Consider the following 9,178-nt stretch of genomic DNA (forward strand, 5'->3'; position numbering starts at 1 on the left):
TTCACCAAAGGAAGGAAGTAATTCCACAATTTCTAAAGCTTGCTACAGATACAGAAAACTTTGAAATTATTTAGTTTAGAATTGCAGAGAAAAAAATACATCTGAGGATATAAGAACCTTACTTACTGCCTAACTTATCAAGAAATTGGAGAAAGAAAAACCTCCATGGCCTGAGGAAAAACAGAGCTCCAAACCAGGACCAAAAACCGAAAACGATGCCAAGGATTATAGAGTACCACAACCATATACCTCGTCCAAGTTCTTGGTGGTCTTCAGTTCCCTCATCCGAACAAGCTATGCTCAACGGGAACCCACAAAGCCCCGGATTGTTGCCATAAATTGATTCGTCTGCAAATGTCTGCATCTGACTTCCAGTGGGTATGACGCCCCTTAAGAGATTGTTGGACAGATTTAACACGCCGAGCGAATTCAATTTTGAAATGGTAGGAGGGATAGCACCTGAAAGTTCATTCCATGAGAGGTCAAGGGACTCCAATAGCTCCAAACCACCAATGCTTTCTGGAATACTGCCTGACAGATCATTTCTAGACAAGTTCAAGAATAGGAGACCTTGAAGGTATGTTAGCTCCTCAGGGATGTTCCCTGTGAGTAGATTGCTTGATAAATCAATACCTGATATTTCGATTGTTTTCTGGAAAGTTTGTTCACGGCCCTTCCAGAAAATGTTAACTCTGTCTCGGTACTTATCCAGCAGCGACGGGTTATTGGCTGGCACTGTCCTCCGAGAAAATGTGGAAATCCGTCTCACTTGGACAAAATCATGCCTTCCAGAAGATTCTACTTTTTTGCTGGAGAAAACTTGTTTTGGTGTTTTCATCATTGATGTTAAGTTGCCGAACGTTCCTGGGATCGATCCAGTAAAGCTATTCTTGGACAAGTCAAGTACTTGCAGATTAGAAAGTTTGGACAACTCAGATGGAATGACACCACTGAACTTGTTGGATGGGAGGGTCAGAACTCTTAGAAGAGGAACACTTGTTCCAATCCAAGACGGAATATCACCAACAAACATGTTGTCCCCAAGATCTAGTGTGATGAGCATACTGCAACAAGTCTCAATGACAGATGGGAATTCTCCGGAGAAGCTATTGTTAGCAAGACGAAGTGATTGGAGAGGAAAGTCATCCAAGCTCGTTGAGGCAGGAAAGTTACCCCACAGACCATTGTTGGACACATCCATAAACACCAGTGCCTTTAATTTCAACCAGCAGTGTGGGAGCTCCCCGGTGAATTGGTTATTTGATAGATCCAGTGATCGGAGAGAGGTCAATCGACACAAGGCTGCAGGGATACTGCCAGACATGAGGTTGTTGTTCATGGATAGAAGTGTAAGATTGGTGCACTGTGACCAATGAGGCGACAATTTCCCTGTCAGCTGATTCTTCGAGACATCCAAGGAATCCAAGATGGGATGGACGCCAAACACCTCTGAGATGTCGCCGGTGAATTGGTTCTGCTCCAGTCTCACATGGTACAGGCCTGCGCAGTTCTTCAGGCATGGCGGCAGGGTGCCGCTGAAGTTGTTGTGGTTTGCTGTGAAGTTCTGCAGCGCGAGGCCGTGGCACAGGCTCTGCGGCAGCTCACCGGAGAAGCTGTTGTTCCCGAAGGCGGCATCGGTTAAGCTCAGCCCCTTGCCGAGGTCCGGTGGTATGGTACCAGTGAAGTTGTTATCAAACAGCGCAAGGTATTGGAGATTACCGAGTGATGTGATGGTCGTGGGCAGCTCGCCTTCCAAATGGTTGGTGTTGACGTCCAGTACTTGCAGTGCTGTCATGTCGCCGATCTCCGGTGGGATGGCACCAATGAGCTCATTAAAAAACAGCGTCAGCCGCGTGAGCTGCTTGAGGTTCCCAAGCGAGTGAGGTATCAGGCCTGTGAGCCAGTTTACGGACAGGTCCAACTGAACCAGGTTCACCAACTGGCCAATCTCTACCGGGATAGAGCCGGTAAAGTTGTTGCTGAAGAGATACAAGATTTCTAGCTTGGTTGCCTTGCCGATTTCTGGCGGAATCTTCCCGGTAAATGAGTTTTTGAACACTTGGAAATTTATGAGGTCTGGCCAGCTGGTGAACATAGCCGGTGGAATCTGACCGGCGAGATTGTTGGATGATATGCCAAATTCCCGTATTTTGCGCATCCCGGCCAACTCCGGCGGCAGGACACCGCTGAGCTGGTTCATGGACAGGTCCGTGAATCTGAGATTGCCAAGGTTGCCCAGCTGCGGTGGAATAGTGGAAACCAACATGGCACTCCTCAGGTCAAGGCGCTGTAGCATTTGGAGCCTGCCAAGAACCGGCGGGATCGGACCGCCGAGCGGGTTGCCGCCAAGTTCAAGAACTCTCATCTGGGACATGGACTCAAGGAAATCGGGGATGCCCCCCGTCAGATAGTTGGTTGAAATCCGTAGGTCCCGGAGCTTCCTCAGCTTCGACAGCGACGCTGGTATCCCGCCGGAGAAGGCATTGACGGACAAGTTGAGGTACATGAGGTTGGGGAGCTTCTTCGGCAGCGTGTCTGGTATCGGCCTCGAGAAGTTGTTCTGCGACAGGTCGAGGTAGGTGACGTTGCTGCTGTTGAGGACGAACTCCGGGAAGCTGCCGGTGAGGTAGTTGAGGTAGAGCGACATGAAGTTGACGGTGGGCATCGGCGAGAACCTGCTGTAGTCCGGGTCGGTGAGGAAGTTGGATCCCAGGTCGAAATGCTTGATCCTGGGGAGCCTGCTGAGCTGGTGGGGGATGGCATCGGCGAGGTTGTTGTTGTAGAGCCGGAGGTCCACGAGGCCGGAGAGGTCGCCGAGCTGCGGCGGGATGGAGCCGTTGAACCCGTTGCTGCCGAGGTCGAGCTTGGCCAGGGAGCGGAGGCGCGAGAGGCTCGCCGGGATTGCGCCGAAGAGGTTGTTGTTGTTAAGGTCGAGCGTGGCCAGATCCGGGAGCGCCGTGAAGTCCAGCGCGTCGAGCGTGCCGGTGAGGCCGAGGCCCACGAGCCTGAGCGAAAGGACATGTCCGGCTGCGTCGCAGGACACCCCGAGCCAGGAGCAGGCCGGCGCGGCCTTGGTCCAGTCGGACAGCGCGGCGGCGGCGGCGAGGCTGGCCTTCCAGGCCAGCAGCGCCTCGGCCTCCGACTCCGTCGCGGCATTGGCGCCGGCTAGAGCAGAAACTAAGGAGACGACGAGGAGGAGATGCCTGCGAATGCGGCCTCTGGCGTCGGCATTGGCGGGGGGTCGGGGAGTGGCGAGCAGGGAGAAAGCACCCGAGTGAGACCAAGGTTGTTGAGATCAATGGAGTGTGGGGTGACTACCGTACTCCATTCCGCGCGTGTGTGTACCAGGTTGCCGTTCTTTGACTCGGGAGTAGTATGGTGGACTACGGACGAGGATTTAGAGCTCTCGGGTGCTCCGCACCCCTGTATACAATACCAGAGAAAAAATACCGAAAATTTTGAAAAAAAATCTGGGATTTGGGGATATCAAACGTGGGTTCCCGATGTACTTCCGTCTGAAATTTGGTGAAAAAATACCAGGAAACGTATTCACGGCAAAAAAGACAAAAAAATTCTATGTGTAGCAAAACACTGTTTGGGTACATTTTTTTCCGGTCAGTAATTCCTTCTCCACGGATACGTTTTTTGGTATTTTTTCACGAAATTTCACACGGGAGTAGATTGGGAAACCAGGTTTGACATCCTGAAATTTTGGAATTTTTTGATTTTCTGAAAAAAAATTACGAATATTTTTCGTATAGAAGTGCGGAGCACCCGAGAGCTCCTGTGTATTTTTCGGTGGACTACGCAGGATCGCTTTTGGTCTGCTGTGAATTTGGTTGGTTGATTGGTTGGTCCACTCCAAAACAGTGGACGTGCGAAGAAGGAGCAAAGGCAGGAATATTAGTTTTTGTATTTCTAGCGAAAATGGAGAAAAAAATACTCCCTCCGATCCATATTAATTATGTTGCAGCTTTAGTATAAAAGCGAACGGAACTTCAGAACCCATTGAATCATGCAAAAAAATAAAATAAAATCAACGATGAAAATAAAAATGTATGCACTTTTCAAATTACATAATCGCGTGAGGGTATTTGAAACGGACGCTTTACATGAATAATTTTTTTTAAAGCATGAACATTTCTTCATTACGTGGTCATTATAAGAAAACGTTCATAGTGCATTGAAAACACGTTATTCTCAGAAAAATGTTCATCGTGTCTTGAAAGAAATGTCCATTGTATATTTATTTGTACGTTCATATTTACAAAATAAAAGGAGAAGGCCAAAAATGTACTCCCTCCGTTCCTAAATATAAGTCTTTTTAGAGGTTACACTATGGATTACATACGGAGCAAAATAAATGAACCTATACTCTAAAATATGTCTATATACATCCGTATGTAGTTTGTAATGGAATCTCTAAAAAGACTTATATTTAAGAACGGAGGGAGTAAATCATAAAGGAAAAGCGAAAAATAACAGAAGAAACCCCGGAAATCCCTTGATGCACTCGGTGCTGGTGCACCTGATAAGGAAAATAAATTAGTAATTAGAGAAAAAATTCAAAAAATACTGAAACTTTTTTGGATACAAAGTTGACCTACCTTTGTACCCGTATAATTTTTTTAGCACAGGAATAAACTTTGTTGACCCCAAACCAAAAAAACAAATTTCCTAGTCCGATGTTCATGAACAGTAACTTGTATAGTCTTCATTTTCTTTTCGGTCGCCCACAATACGCTGGAACGTATCCGTTCGTGAAACTTTTTATACAGGTACAAACTGTTGGACATGTATGTTTCCAGAAAATTTCAGGATTTTTTTACCTTTTCCAAATTTCTACAAAAAAAATTGCATACCAGGTGCACCTACACCCGGAGTGCCACACGTCCGCGCCCAAAGAAACCCAACCAAAAAACTGTAGGAAACCAGATAAGCAAATAGAACAGGAAACCTTGTTTCAAAAAAAAATAGAACAGGAAAAAAATGAAAAATGAAAAAAAAAAAGACAATGAGAAAGGCAGATACCGGATGAGAAAAACCAAAGAAAATTGGTTGAAAACCGATAACCAAGGCCAGGACGTGTGTCCCTGTGCTTTTGGGCGACTGTATGACATAACAAACGCTGTATAGGATTCACCGTGGACATGTGATAAAACTAACCCGACCAAAAAAAAATGTGAGAAGACTTAGCTTCAGCTCGGTGAGAGAGGGAAAATATCCAGTGTGTCTGGCTGTAACACCCCGGATGTAACTTGCCATATTTGTAACTCCGACTCTTGCCATTTCCGGCTATGTGTTATGATTTTCCTTCCGTTGTCGGGTTTTGTCTTTCGTTTTGTATTTTGTCATGTCATGCATTTTCATATCATGTCATCATGTGCATTGCATTTGCATACGTGTTCGTCTCATGCATCCGAGCATTTTCCCCGTTGTTCGTTTTGCAATCCGGCGCTCCTATCTCCTCCGGTGCACCCCTCTTGTTTTCTTTCGTGTGCGGGTGTCAAACTTTCTCGGAATGGACCGAGGCTTGTCAAGTGGCCTTAATATACCACCCGGAAACCACCGGTCAAGTTTCGTTCCATTTGAAGGTCGTTTGGTACTCCAACGGTTAACCGGGCATCCGCAAAGTCCGTTTGAGTGTCCAGCAAAAACCCCCTCTAAAACCAGCCCAAAACCCACCAAACTCTCTTCCATGCTCTAGGTCGTTCGATCACGATCGTGTGGGCGAAACCGCACCTCATTTGGAGCCTCCTAACTCCCTCTAACTATTTATATGTGAGACTCCCGAAATACATTCGCAGTCTTCGGAAACCCTAAAAATCCCCTCTACGCGGGCGGACGCGTCCAGCGCCCGCCGGACAAACGCGCCGCCGAACCCCGTGGAGCAAGCTCTCTCCCGATCCAGATCCGTTCGGTACAGTGGCGTTGACTTCCCCCCGACCCCCCCCCCCCCCCCTTTTTTCTCCAAGTCATTGAATTTCAACAGCATGTGCACTTGTTCGTGATGCCATAACTCCTTGCATGTAGCTCCGATTCGTGTGTGTAATATGTCAAATTGTTCATCTCGTGATGCTCTACATTTTGTTCAATTGCATCATGTTCATTAAAGGTCATCTTGATGCCCAAATCTCTGTTGGAAGAGGGCTAGTTGCTGTTATTCTCTGGTTCTTATCAGAACTTGGAGATTTGTCATTTTTGTATCATTTAATCTGTGCATCTTTTGGGCATGAGATCTACATGTGTTTTGTTATATGTCATGCCATCTTTCCACTGCTATAGTCCATGTATTTTTGTGATCTCTGTGGTGACTAGCACAAGCATGCAAAGTAGGCTCCGTAATATTTCTGATTTCAGGGACTTAGTGATTTCTCTAAGTATTTAACTGCTGTTATTTTGTTGCTATGTAAACTTGATGTTACAGAGAGATCCATGCATATTTTGGAGATGTTCATTAAGGATGTTTTTTAGCTATTGTTGTAATTTATCCATTACTGCAATTTTTTGCAATTATGGAATGCCATAGCATGACTCAATCTTGCTCTACTTTTGCTATAAAATATTTCTGGCAGATTCTTAACATGATATGCAATTTTTCCTAGCTTATTGTAGTTGATCCATACATGCTATGCATTTGTTCTTGCCATGGTTAGCTTCATAAACATGCCATCTTGCTGTAGGTGTGCTTGGTTTGTCATGCATTACTCTGTAGTGAGTGCATCAAGCTCACAAATAGGCCTACATATTATTATTTCTGCCATGCTCTGTTTTCTGCTAAGTCTGAAACCTGATAACGAAACTTACTACATTTACATGCTTGCCATCATATCTTCTGGTCCTTTTTGGCTTATGGTCAGTAAGGGACTTTTGTCATATGCATTTAGTAGAACACTGTCATGCCTTGTTTTCCTATGTTAAGTTCCTGTAGCATGTTGATTTCGTGCTCTGAACATTGCTACCTGATGCTGTTTTCTGCCATGTCCAGTTTTTCACTAAGTCTGTGAACCTGTTATCTTTTGCACTTTTGCCATGCTTGTTTGAGCTTGATATGTTGTGAACTAGCCGTAGCTCAGTGTTCATCTTTTGTCAAGCATCTCCTGTATATTACTTCCATGTGCTTTGTTGCTATGTTGGGGTGATGTAGCATTATTTCTTGTTGCATTTTAAGTGCTATCTTGTTGTTTATCGAAGATTCGTGTCATTCTTGTTTTGCTTGCCATTTGCAAACCGTGCATCCGTTTCCGGTGATCTTTATATCGATTTCGACCGAAATCATCTCATCTTTCTAGTGGCATGCTTGGTTTGACAAGTTACTGCCATGTTCATCATTTCCCCTCCGGAGCACGCATATGCATCGCATATCATATCTTGCATATCATACATGTTTTGCATCATGTTGCTTGTACATTTCTCGTTGTTGATTGTGGTTCCGTTTGTTTGTGTTCTTGTCTTGGGTAGAGCCGGGAGACGAGTTCGTGAACGAGGAACCTGTTGAGTACGCTTACGAGGATCAAGCTTTCGACAACTCTGAGAACCTTGCAGGCAAGATGACCACCCCTCGAAATCACTTCTATCTTTGCTTTGCTAGTTGTTCGCTCTATTGCCATGCTCCGCTACCTATCACATGCTATATCATGCCTCCTAAATTGCCATGTCAGCCTCTAACCATCCTTTCCTAGCAAACCGTTGTTTGGCTAAGTTACCGCTTTTGCTCAGCCCCTCTTATAGCGTTGCTAGTTGCAGGTGAAGTTGAAGTTTGTTCCATGTCGGAACATGGATATGTTGGGATATCACAATATCTCTTATTTAATTAATGCATCTATATATTTTGGTAAAGGGTGGAAGGCTCGGCCTTATGCCTGGTGTTTTGTTCCACTCTTGCCGCCCTAGTTACTGATATACCGGGATTATGTTCCTTGAGTTTGCGTTCCTTACGCGGTCGGGTGATTTATGGGACCCCCTTGACAGTTCGCCTTGAATAAAACTCCTCCAGCAAGGCCCAACTTTGGTTTTACCATTTGCCGCCTAAGCCTTTTCCCCCGGGTTTTCGCGAGCCCGAGGGTCATCTTATTTTAACCCCCCCGGGCCAGTGCTCCTTCGAGTGTTGGTCCGAACCGAGCAGCCTGCGGGGCCACCTCGGGAAAACTCGAGGTCTGGTTTTACTCGTAGCTTGACTTATCCGGTGTGCCCTGAGAACGAGATATGTGCAGCTCCTATCGGGATTTGTCGGCACATTCGGGCGGCTTTGCTGGTCTTGTTTTACCAATGTCGAAATGTCTTGTAAATCGGGATTCCGAGACTGATCGGGTTTTTCCGGGAGAAGGTTTATCCTTCGTTGACCGTGAGAGCTTATGATGGGCTAAGTTGGGACACCCTTGCAGGGTATTATCTTTCGAAAGCCGTGCCCGCGGTTATGAGGCAGATGGGAATTTGTTAATGTCCGGTTATAGATAACTTGTCACTTGACCCCAATTAAAATACATCAACTGCGTGTGTAGCCGTGATGGTCTCTTCTCGGCGGAGTCCGGGAAGTGAACACGGTTTGAGTTATGTATGACGTAAGTAGGTGTCAGGATCACTTCTTGGTCATTGCTAGCTGACGACCGTTCCGTTGCTTCTCTTCTCGCTCTCTTTTGCGCAAGTTAGCCACCATATATGCTTTTGCCGCTGCAGCTCCACCTTATTACACCATTCTTTTCTATAAGCTTAAATAGTCCTGATCTCGCGGGTGTGAGATTGCTGAGTCCTCGTGACTCACAGATTCTACCAAAACAGTTGCAGGTGCCGACGATGCCAGTGCCGATGATGGGGTCGATCTCAAGTGGGAGTTCGACGAGGAACGTGGTCGTTACTATGTGTCTTTTCCCGATGATCAGTAGTGGAGCCCAGTTGGGACGATCGGGGATCTAGCATTTGGGGTTGTCTTATTTTCATCTGGATTTTGACCGTAGTCGGTCGATATGATTGTATTTTTGATGATGTATGATATTTATTTATGTATTGTGTGAAGTGGCGATTGTAAGCCAACTCTTTATCCCATTCTTGTTCATTACATGGGATTGTGTGAAGATGACCCTTCTTGCGATAAAACCACTATGCGGTTATGCCTCTAAGTCGTGCCTCGACACGTGGGAGATATAGCCGCATCGTGGGCGTTACACTGGCATTGCCAGGT

At 46.1% G+C, this 9,178-nt stretch overlaps 1 pseudogene; it reads right to left on the bottom strand.

Annotated features, from left to right (window-relative positions):
* LOC109735187 (uncharacterized) lies at positions 1–3,478 on the bottom strand (annotated as a pseudogene).
* Positions 3,479–9,178: the final 5,700 nt, after the last annotated feature.

This window comes from Aegilops tauschii, chromosome 5, assembly GCF_002575655.3.
Source record: "Aegilops tauschii subsp. strangulata cultivar AL8/78 chromosome 5, Aet v6.0, whole genome shotgun sequence".
Classification (NCBI taxonomy): Eukaryota; Viridiplantae; Streptophyta; class Magnoliopsida; order Poales; family Poaceae; genus Aegilops; species Aegilops tauschii.